The following is a 12,102-nucleotide window of genomic DNA, read 5'->3' as shown; positions in this document are numbered from 1 at the left end:
CTGCCACTTGTCTATTCTCATCCATCGCACCCTATAGAAGGAATTTTTAGTATGCATCGCACCTCCCGTGTGTAGTAGGTGCGATGCATCTCACCCTCAGCACTGAGCAATCAGTATGGTCTAGTTTTGACCATTTCTGAGTAGTTTTTCATGGAGAACTTCTGGGAGATGATGTAATCAGCTGACCTTGTTCCTTTAGGGTATGAAACAACACTTTTAAGGACTTAGGAGCCCTTGGTTTATGGACATGTATGATTGGGGTTGCAGTGCCCAAAAATGTCTATAACAGTTTCCCCCTAAAGCATGAGGTCATTAATCTTTTGATGTCGGGTGAAATGCTTTATCATGAGGATCCGAAGTTTTTTTGAGCTGGAAGGCGACCTGTAATAAGATACAATACAATACATTATCTTCATAATATTTTCATGATCTAGCTGAGGCGGGCATTCCCATGCTCAGCTTTATAAATTCATTTTCATGTACATAGGACAGACAATCGTCTGTGTGCAGACTGATGATTCTGGTAGAGCTGTCATCCCTTAGATTAGATGATTATCTGTGCAGCAATGATGTACATTTGATGTCTTTATTTTCCTGAATATATATTGCAGCCTGGATGGATGAAACTAGATCCGAGGTCTTCAATCTCGTTCGATCTTCACTCAAAGTACAAGTTGATCCATGTGAGAGATGTTCTGGAGTCGAACATGGAAAGACATCGCCTGATTACCAGCCAGTGATGTACGCTGTTAACAGGCGCGAGAGGAATCACCGATAATGATGATGACCCTCAAGGTACGACAGTACAATTCACGTGGCGTGAAAAGGTACTTGGCGTCGAACACCACGCAAAATCTTTCGGTCGAAGGCCATTGATGTAAACCTGTCGCTGAAAGTGAGAAACTTGCCATTGAGGCATGCAAGCTTCAAAGTACTGAAAGGGTTGTTCCTAGATAGACTTCTTGGATAATGAGCTGATGTCGACAAGAAGCGATCCGTTGTAGGAGGGCCTTAATGAATCCCACATCTATGACACGGAACGGAGCAACTGATTTTAATGGAGGTGAAAACGATCTGATGATATAAGGTTCAGGGTGGCGGTCATGAAAGAATGGAGTGTGAATGTATTGCAGCGGATGAGACACAGGTGAATTCTCTGAGCGACTTCTCTTGAACATACCGGCGACACTGACATGATGGATTAGTAGCGTTAACCCCAAATGTGGATGGTGTGATGGACCAATGGTGATATGACCAGTGAACGGAACAACCCAACCTGACTCGGATGTGGAGTGAAAGTGTCATGTTCAAGAGCGACTTGCTACCAATAAAGTTTCTTCAAGTTTTCTTCCCAATTTTTCCCCAGTCATTGCTGACCAGTACCTCTTTATTTTTGTCAAGCTTGAGGAGGATAACATATGTTTGTTCTATAATTTTCCCTTCGGGCAAACCCGTCACCATATTTTAACGAGCCTAGCGACAATGAAACTTGTTCTTGTCTGTATGAACAAGTTTGTCACTATTCGTTTTTTACGAGTTTAACGACAAAGATAACTCAGTCCTTTTCAATTTTAGAGAGTCTGAAAGGGATGTAAAGAAAACTCCAATAATCCTTTTTCGTCATATAATCCCTTAGGTCCGAAAAAGCATAAAATAATACAAAAGGGATGAAGTTTTGGTAATTTTAACGAGTCGAACAAAACAAGCACTCAATCTTTTTATGTAATAATCCCTCAGGTCCAAAAAGATTAAAATCTAAAGGAGGGATAGAACTTCCAGTCACTTTAACAAGCTGGAGAGGCCAATCTCTCGGCAATCTTTTCATATTTTATGAGTCAGATGAAAAGAGCTTAAAGGAGACTCATTTTTTGAGGAACGAGTGATAAATTTGGGTAGCAACTGATTCCAGGTAAGGTTTGGAATTTTCCAATCACGGCAGCGTCACAAGGATGGCTAACAGGATCACTCTTCACAGCTGCTCCTCAAAAAGGGTAAACAATCAAATGGAGGTGAATGATCAGTCAAAACAGAGTGGAGGTGATGATGAGAACACGACCAAGGCTCAAAGTCTGATGATAATGCATTCACGATGGTTATTTACCGAGAATTGGTTCATTTTTTAATGAATGAGCTTAAAATCTGGGGGAAACATTTGCTCACTGCTTATGTTTAATTTTTAATGAGCTTGAACTCCACATAAAAACTGCTCGAGGCGGGTTTATTTTTTAACGAGCTTTAACCTTGCGGTAACACTGCTCGTGATAAGTTTGCATGCCCTAGCATAATGACGCAAATCGAGGTGCATGCCCCCCAAGCTTCATTGCATTCAAAACGGTTGTTGGAATGAAGGTTTACCTCCGAGATCTTTGAAAGTCTCGACTTGGATTTTATGAGATCATAATCAAAGACTCGATTTGGAAAGGGAGTTGTTTCATTTTTTAATGAGGTTGGCACAATAAAAGAACTATCCTCATGACTCCTTGTTTCATTTTTTAACGAGGTCGACACGAGATAAGAACCATCCTCGGTATCCACCGTATTTACAGTATTTGATAGAAAATCAAAAATTGAAGGATGATTAAGGTTGCTGGAATAATCTTTGTGGTAATCCGAAAGACGGGAACAATGGTGATGATTTTACCATGGTGCCTCTCCTATCATCATTGACTGAATGATTCCTTTGTCTGTAGAACGTACATGTGACCAAGGATCTGAAGAGGTACCATATTCCTTAGACCTATCTATCCAAACACTTGATGAGCGTTGATTTGTGTCTGCCCCCCAGGCCAAGAAAATTGATTGCTACAATATTTCTAAAATGGCGATGATCCATGCTGTCAAAATGTTTAGGAATCTTCTAAATCCATTAGATATAGAAGATTTCATATTGCAGGTTTCCACTGTGGCCACTTCCGCCAGATTACTCGAAGGCGGTAGGGCAAAAGTACCCATTAAGCCAAGGTCTTTTAGGAGGCCTACTTCGATATTTTGAAGCAAATGATTACTTCCATGGATCATTGGAATGCTTCCCGTAACTTGTGAACTGTTGGGGAGAAATGTTTGTTGGTCGACGATTGTAATTCCTCCTTGAAAGGGAAATGCAAACTTTCTGAAGTATGTCGACACAACTGCAGCCATAGCATAAATCCAGGGCCTTCCCAGTAGGATGTTGTAATCGAGGTTTCCATCGATAACCTCAACATCAATTTCTACTATTTTTCCCCCCAGTTCAACTTGCAAGTTACTTAAAATCCCGTATGGAGTGTATGATCGTAGATCAAATGATTTAAATGTCGTTGACGATCTCGACAAGGGTGGTGAGCCTAAATTTTTCCAGCAACTCCTCGACATAATACATGTAGATGCCCCCTCATCAATAATTGTTCGATGAACATTTTTGTTGAGGGCTTTCACTTGAATGAGGAAAGTTAGTTGAGCTGGTAACTGAGGGTCATATCCTTTGTGATTAAAGGACACAAGATTAGAATCCTTTGGGTCAATCCCACCTATTGCTGATAATAATGCCTGCTTTTGGGAGGGGCAATTTTACAATACCTCAAGTGTCGACATAGCGGATGGCGATTGGGCTAGATCTTCCACTATATTATAATGTTGTTCTGCTCTGGCACGAGGATTAAATGTCGAATTGTGTACTACTCCCTTTGGCGGTTTTATTGTTAGCTCTAGAATGATGGGTGGTGCAACTTCTGTCGAAGTTGTTGTCAAACTACTAGGTTGATATTTATCCTTGTTGTTCGACAGCTGTGGATTCCCATAATCTTTATTTCTTGTCGTTATCAAAGCATCATTTTATTGCTTTGAAACCGACAACATCAGCACTTGTGACGGGGAAGCATTGTCACTGGCAACCAGAGTTGTTCCTGGATTCGGAAATGGATCAGTTAATACTGCCGAGGTTTTTGTAATCTTGAAGAATTTTCTACGCTTAGCTTTATATGGACAATCTGATGTCCAATGATCCTCATCGCATATAAAGCATGGATGATTTGGTTTCCTATTTCCAGAAGGGTTTGCAGAATATTTTCAGGAGACGACTCCTCCTGCTTATTCTTCTTCCCTTTCTTTTTCTTCTTGCCCCCTGGTTGCTTCAGTTGTTTTCCCTTGTCAGTCAACACGACATTTACCTCCAAGGTGAGAAGTTCTTCATTTACATTTTGATCAGAAATATTACGGGCTTTCTTAGATGTAGCCTTTGTCAATTTCGTGCTTGTCGTACCTATCACGCCATCACCAGCATGACAGTCTTTGTTTGATTTAGGAGGAGGAGGAACAGAGAATTCTGGTCTAGGAGCATTAGGGATTTTATCGTAGAGCGTGCCAAACTGAGTATATATCAAGTCTAGATATTGCGCACGAGCAATAACTTGCTCTTCAGTCACTACTTCTCCCTTTGCCACATCTTCTGTAATGGAAGGTAATAATGAATTAATAAACCATTCAGCTAAAATCTAATCATGAACGTACTTTTTTACCATTCTACGACGACGTAGCCACTCATGAATATGATCGGATATGTGAGTAGCCGTCGTTTGCTTAAAATTGGTAAGAATTTCTGTTCCCGTTTCGTACCTTATGGGTAACTGAAAATGGGTTAAAAAGGTTGTGGCTAGGGTACTGAAGTTATCAAACGAAGCTCTAGGTAATTCGATATACCATTTTGCTGCCGGACCAGTTAACGTTCTCTGAAAAAGGCGAAGCCTAATCGAATCATCGTTTAGGGTGTTTGATGAACACCACAGATGAAAGGTCATCATATGATTCGATGGGTCTTCACCCGGATTTCCATTAAATTTAGGAATATCTAATGGAAGTTTATGCAGAATCCCTAGCCACCAAGGGGCGTAAGCAATTGGATCATTCGTTAGCCGATTTAGATCCGGTAACTCTAAAGTCGCCACGAAGGGTAACCGCTGATTCAGGTTTGGTGAAGCATACCCAGGATAAGATGGAATTGCCTGAGCAATTGGTCTTTGCATACCAGCATAATGCATTTGATGTTGGTAACTTTGGTAAGGTTGATGGGCATAACCATTATAGAATGGTTGATTTTGACCATTTTGAATATACGGCTGCCCATTATTTGCAAAGATTTGTTGTTCAAATCCTTGGTAAACTTGTTGGAATTGTGGTTGTTGATATTGCACCAGCCATGGTTGTGAAGCCATGTGATGTTGTCCAATACTGGCTGTTTGACCAAGATGAGGGGTAATTGTACCCATTTGGGCCTGTGTCATTCCACTATTTGGCGATTATGGTTGAGTCGCAAGGATAAGAGGCTGTTGCATTACAACCTGAGAAACCTGAGGTTGGCATACAACAGGAAATGCTTGTACTTGTGACACCGTCACAATAGCCAGCGTAGTTGGCATATTTGACATAGGTAAACATTGTTGCATCGAATATACAACTCTTGGTTGTTGAGGCAGTATTGGCACCCAACCACTAGATGTAATTCCAACATAACCTGAATTTTGTTGTGAACTCTCGTATGGTTGTTCTCCCAGAGGAGGCAATGAAAGGGTATATTGCCCCCCATACGGCGGTAATCCAGTACTCAAAGGAATGATTTTCCCTTGAGGACCGGACTGCCCAAATTGACCCCATGAAGGATCAATTTACTAAGACTCAACATAAGAGCTCCCGGATATTACTCCAGATGAACAAACGGGAACGGACCATACTGTCAAAATAGCCCCTGAGTGGGCCCCATTTAGCGATTGAGAGCTAGTTGGGATAGATGGTATGCCGGCGAACATTGTTGGAGTGACAGCAGGAAGTTCTGTCGTTGCTGTGTCAGATGACACAGTCCTAGATGTCGATGGTTGTTAAAACATTTCTAGTCTATCCAAAAGATTTCCTAGCGATTCTATAGGAGCTTCCGATAACGGTAGACTAATTTCTGATGAGGAAGGATATAGGGTGATCCCAACTCGAAATTGCGATGGAGTACTAGGTGGAGGATCCTCCACAATCTCTTCTATAGCAATCAGACCAGGTGGAAGAGGTAGACCGTCAGGTCCGTAAAATATTTCCAGTGTCGAAGAAGGTATAGATTCTACAGCGACAGATGTTTGGGGAATAACACCTTCTGAATCAGCTGTAGATGGAGTTGGTTCAGTAATGCAAGTGTTTTCCTTCACACTAGGATCAGCTCTACTATCCTTTGGTGGCTACGGAACTTCATCTATAGAGGTAGGGATACTAGAAATGTTTGGAGTAACCGGAGTATCTGATGGTGTCAGAACACTTATTCCAACTTTACCAGGGGATTTCGAACCAGTTAAACGAGTTCGCTTCGTCCGTAACAGTTTTAATTCTGGAGACAAAGACGGTTGACTCGTAAGCCTCCGCAAACGACGGGGTTTCAATTGACTTTCTTCCACGATTGCGGATTACTCGATCAACTAAAAATCAAGGGGAAATATGTTTCCGAATTAAATGAATTTTAGATGCTTTGACACAACTTGTTTTTTCAATTTTTAAGAGTCAAGAAACAAAAAAATATGACTCTAGTCGCCTTCAATTTTTAATGAGCTTGAAGTGACAAGTGCCCAGATGGACCTTTTCTTTTAAGGAGTCTGAAAGGGAACGAAAGAGACTACTCTAGAAATCTAGACAGAGAGATTACCAAACCAATCGCAAAACTGCAGAATACTTTTTACGGTATGGCAGTCAATCTTCCTGAATGCTGTGTTCAATGCATTGCGATCGATAGGGCGGCAGACATGGCTTCCTATGGATAAAGGATATAGCCTATTGTGGTCTCCCAAAATATACTCGATGGTACGTGGGAGCACAAGTCCATACTGGCACTTGTCGTCTCAAAGTGGAGGAATCACCCAACCAGCAATGAAAACAACAGTTACCAGGCTTTATGACTCTAGAATACGTCTCTAGCCTAGACTTCTAAATGTTGTGCGTTAGTTTCCAAAGCGTTTTTAGATTCATTAAATTTATTTTATAGCTGATCTTGTTTAAGAAATTTACCTTTTAGGTTCACCGCGTGATGTAGATACACAATTCCTAAAATGCAATCTAAGATGATAAACAATCGTTTAGTCTTCTTTTTGCAATGAAAATCCTAGCTACTAAAGAAAGAGAGATGATATTCTTTCAACATAGAGCAAAGAGCACACACTATACGCACTGTCCTAAATCCATCCAAGAAATAGTTTAAATGCAACTGCACATGCATTTATTTGTTTTCAGCCTTCTTAATGTGTGAATGATAAAAAGAAAGCTAAGCACAAATCTGAAATATTTTTCAAAGCGACATTACTAACAAGCTTCTTTTCAAGACAAAATGAAGACAATGATGACACTTTGCAATTTGGAATGGGAAACTTGCTTTCGACACTTGAAAAACTACTAATTCAAATCAAATACAAGAGTAACAGTGTAATCGACTATCAAGAACAATCGGATTCTCTTCTATAACCAAAAATGACACTTGCGACACTTCCAAATCAAGAAATGACAGTTCAATTACGCTACTTCTTTGTAAAAGAAAACTAAAAATGGCTCACAATACATCAAAAAATTTACAGTTCTTTGCACAATGGAGGCAGAATAATGGCAAGGAAGGGGGTTTCCAACAGAGGTATACTGACTACAGACAACAAAACTCCTAAATAGAGCCGAAAAGAGTGATGAAAAACCAAAGTCTAGAGGCAAAATTAGCCTTTTCTGATTAGCGCACCTGTTACACAGGGATTCCAGTATGCATCCCACCTATAGCACACGGGAAGTGCGATGCATACTGATATCCTTGAAGAGAGGGTTCGATGGTACAGTGCGAGAGTTTTGATCTAGTTCTTGATCACAGTTTGCAACACAATTCAGGGATTTAGGCCGAGCAAGTGATCATCAGTAAATAAATCACAGGGGTAGATCTAAGGATGTTACTAGAGCCACCACAAGGGTAATTAGAGAGTTTGTAAATTGATTGTTCAGTTCATAAACAAAACTTGGAGATAGATTGAAGCATCGTTGATCTACTTTGCACTTGCATAGCAAATGCAGTTCGAAGGCTAGCTCGCTTAACTTCAGGCTCCGTCTGTAAGTTTATAAAGCAAACAAATATAGACAAACAAACAATCTATTCACTTCCCAGCAGAGTCGCCATTTTGTTATCGGGAAATCTAGTGTCCATGCAGAGCTGCTAGTCCCACTAAGCCTAGTAGCTATGTTAGAAACAAACAAACTAAAACTACTTTCGTTTTTCTTTATGAGAAGTAGATAAGAGGGGAACAAAGGAGACCAACCTCTGTCTTGCGCTTGGTTCCTTGCTTGATTCCTCTCCCTTCTGATATATCTTTGCCACTCGCTTCCTCATCTACCCAGCTTCAAAGAGCACCTGTGGAATCAAAGCAGCATAACACTATTCAAGAACAGAGATCTACTATCACAAACAATATAGGACCAGATATATATTGACCACACAAATGCATATATCATCAATCATACAAGAATGTGGAGGAAAACTTGAATAGCTTTATTAATATCAAGAATAGCAAAGAGGATTACAACCAATTGTTCTAACCCAGCGTCATCCTCTCAGCAAGAAAGCCCTTCTTCACCTCATGAAAAGCTTAGATCACCCAACACTATGATGTTACACCAAGAAACCAGCAGCACTTCCTTACAAGATACAAAATTCCAGCCTCCAACCTCTGGATCTCTGGGATGAGAGATCTATATATAGATATTTGCAGAGGTGTGAGTCAGCTCTGAGTTTTTGATTAGTGTCTTCTCTCTGATAGTTCTTGATTCCACTTGGAGATCTCATTGATCTCTTACTCATCCTTGGGCGATTCTGAGAGGCAAGTGTCATAGGAGAAGTTTCTGGAAGATTCCATGATCATCCACCTCGCAAACTGTCTCTGCCACTTGTCTATTCTCATCCATCGCACCCTATAAAATGAATTTTCAGTATGCATCGCACCTCTCATGTGTAGTAGGTGCGATGCATCTCACCCTCAGCACTAAGCAATCAATATGGTCCAGTTTTGACCATTTCTGAGTAGTTTTTCATGGAGAACTTCTGGGAGATGATGTAATCAGCTGACCTTGTTCCTTTAGGGTATGAAACAACACTTTTAAGGACTTAGGAGCCCTTGGTTTATGGACATGTATGATTGGGGTTGTAGTGCCCAAAAATGTCTATAACATCCTGAAAACCCATCTGTGAAAGAATAAGCCTCATGTCCTCCTACATTTCATAGAACTTCGTCAGTGAACGATGTAAGGGATGGATCATTCACATAGGCATCATTCAACTTCCTTAGATCCACATAGATCCTTATTTTGCCTTTGGTCTTCTTTTCTTGTACAACCATCGGGCTTACCCAGTCAGACACCTCTACTGGCTCAATTATCCCAGTTGTGACCATCTTGTCAAGTTCTTCCTTCACATTCTCTTTGTATTTTGGGTTACACTGATACAATCGTTGCTTCATAGGCTTAGCATTTGGTTTCAACGTGATTTTCATAACGCCCAAATCACTTACAATACCTTTGATTTTATAAAACTTCGTCAAGAATAATTCCTGATATTCATGTAATAGCTCAACAACTTTACCGACTATATCTTCATCCCAATAATCACCAATGCATGCAAACTTTGCTTCTTCCTCAGTCCCTATATTGATCTACCTTGTTTTCACTAGTTGTGTTACATCAGGTATTGTTGGTACTATTTTATTGCCATTCTTTTCTTCTAAAAATCCATCATTTATCTATCATTTTCCTCCATAAACCCTCATATTCCATTGAAATTGATTAATGAAGCATTATAATTGTTATTTTACATTAAATTTAATTTATGGATTTTTATGTTAAAAATTGGAAATTTTCAACAAAATTACGAGTTGTCATGACTTCCTGTAATTGGTTTATGTTGTGACACGTGGCATGGCAGGAAAATCAGAACAGAGGATAAGGACGTGATCTAGGATGTACATACATGGTGGAAAATCTATTTAGCATCGAATCTGGAGCTCTCGAATACATGGTCACTGCTGGTCAAATCCAACCTTTTTGGTTGTAAAAGCAGCAAAAATCTGTGGTTACCTAAACTGATTTCGTTTTGTTTTAGAAATTAGTTAGGATTAGAAAAAACGAACCTAGCCTTTTTTATTGTAAAAGCAGAAACATCTGAAGCGATAATGCATGTACGTTTGGATAAAAATTGTAATAACTAGGAGGAATGCTAGTGAAGAAGAGGTTAGACAAGAGCAGACTTAAGCATATTCCAGAACTCTGTTTTGCATGTAATCGATTCTCAGAACTTAATCACAGGCAACGTTTCATCAATTATGGTGTTTATGTGTTAACGTTTTTTATCATCTGAAGTTTTTCTAAGTGTGCCATCAACACGTGGACGGGCCCTACGTGAAGATTGGTATACTTTCATTTCTGTTTCATAGAATCTAGTCTTCAGATCTTAATAGTGTTTTATTTCATTTCATCGCTTGTGAGTTTATCAATTCAACTAGAAGTTCTTATGATTGTTATTGAATGATTCATAGTGGTAGCTTGCAAATTCAATTGCGAAATTATTGAATCAGACTTTGTAAAAGGTTTAATTGAACGTTGAATTTCAAGATATTTCTATGGACTCTGTTTTCATGAATTTGATTTTTAGTATGCTTAGTGTGTTATCTGGGACAGAGTTTTTGTGAATGATATCCTTGTAAGAGGATTGAAAACTCAGACTAGTAACACTTTGTTTTCTTAGAACAGTTGATTAAATTAGGTGATATAAGTGTTTGAATTGTGAAAGGAAACATATCTCAATCTCTTGTAAAAGAGTGTTGTAGCTTGTCACAATAGACACTTATTTAGATAGATGAGATCCTTTTAGGTCTATAAACTTTAGACACGTGCCTGTAAGTTTACCTACCTTGTTTGACATTAAATTTAGTCTAATCTAGCACTCTGGATTGGTCACTACATTTTGGCGCCGTTGCCGGGGAGGCGCAACTAGAGGATTTCTAAAAAAAAAAAACAACAACAACAAAAACAAACAAAAACATAGATTTAATTTTGATTCATCATTTTAGAAGTCATGTTTACTTATGTCTATATCTAGAGATGATAAAGGTAGATTCATAAAAACCCCCCATCTAAAAAATAATTCACCACTAGGAGCAGACCCTTTAGGAAAAATTGAACACACAACACCAGCTGGGAAAGTCACCATACAAAAATTAGAGGATAAACAGAAATCAGGGCAAAGACTCACACTCATTGAGAGACAAATTCTATTGGCACACGAATCACAAAAGAAACATCTCCCTGAATCCTCTATAATAAGAGAAAGTAGCAAAATAACTCAACAATCTCTCCTTGAACCTACTGATTTTGAAAAATCTCAAGGAAAAAAATCATTAGAATAACTTCTCTTTGAAACAAGTGACACTGAACAAGAAATTAAATCAACAAAGGAACCTATCAAAATGGCTGAGGAAGGAGATGGATCAGCAAGAGGACCACAAAATCAAGGTTGAAGAGAGGAGGAAGAGTCAACCTTTAAATTTCCTATTCAAGAACCAGGAGAAAATTATGATGAGGAAATAAAAATGAAAAACATACCTCCATCTGTGTTACCAAACTTTTATGGCATGGCTTCAAAAGATCCAGATTCATTCTTGTTTGAATTTGACATAGTATGTCGAACATATGGTTACACAGATGATGCCCATAGGCTTAGACCCTTCCCAGCAACATTAAAAGCATCAGCATTAAGATGGTTCATGGGACTTGGTGAACATGCAATAACTGATTGGGATGGCATGAGAAGAATATTCCTAAAGAAATACCAACCTTATTATAGATCGAAAGATTCTAAAGATGATATCTTTAGAATGAATCAACAAGAGGATGAATGTTTAGAGGAGTATTTGGAACGATTTGTTTACAATTTACAAAAATCAAAACATAGAACCGTGTCTCTTGATCTAATTCGAAAAATATTTTTGAAGGGCATTCGAGAGGAATACTTAGATGATCTTAATTTGATGGGCAAAGGTGATATTTCCACTTTACCTTTTGAATAAATTGCTGATTTATGTGAAAATT

Source organism: Pinus tabuliformis, chromosome 3_1, assembly GCF_031772625.1.
Source record: "Pinus tabuliformis cultivar Carrire ecotype Pingquan chromosome 3_1, CPIR1, whole genome shotgun sequence".
Lineage (NCBI taxonomy): Eukaryota > Viridiplantae > Streptophyta > Pinopsida > Pinales > Pinaceae > Pinus > Pinus tabuliformis.
Note: the sequence above shows the minus strand (reverse complement) of the source record.